Raw genomic sequence first — 607 nt, 5'->3', positions numbered from 1 at the left:
GTAGACTGGCGCGCATTCAGCCGCTGCAGTGTTCATCTGTACGGCAGCACGCACAGCTCCGTCAGGTATTGTGTGATATAGAATCATAAATACTCAGTGTTGTGAGCATTTTTATATTTGAGGTTTTTCTAGATCAGGCAATATTTTCTAACATGCACGTGAAGCTGAAAGCAAGAGAACTGAGCTTTGACACCGTGATGTGTTTAGTTTACTGTTGCGTGGTGTGAGGATGTGTAATGTGCACGTGTCGGCGTTTCTGTGTACAGAACTGGGAAAATGAATTTCCCCTTGGGGACAATAAACACTAACTAACTAACTAACTAACTAACTAACTAACTAACATATATTTTCCCAATGAAGTAAATTAGCTTGTCTCTTACCAGATGCAGCATTAAAGTGATTTGCATCAATAATTATAAAACAATAATATTGTAACTGTGAAATGGCCTGTTCTGCACAATAAGTGCTTTTATTAATTAGTATATTTTGATTCTAATACTTTTGTACTTTGTGTCCACAGCTCACTACTTCTCCGACACAGTAATGATGAGAGCAACGACTGGAAAGTATGAAACACTTTCACTTTGTGTGTGTGTGTGTGTGTGTG

The sequence above is a fragment of the Seriola lalandi genome, unplaced genomic scaffold (genome assembly GCF_002814215.2).
Source record: "Seriola lalandi dorsalis isolate HSWRI2012SDOR001 ecotype SW California unplaced genomic scaffold, Sedor1 jcf7180002054907, whole genome shotgun sequence".
NCBI classification, from domain to species: Eukaryota; Metazoa; Chordata; class Actinopteri; order Carangiformes; family Carangidae; genus Seriola; species Seriola lalandi.
The sequence above is the reverse complement of the archived record's forward strand: the minus strand, read 5'-3'. Positions refer to the sequence as shown.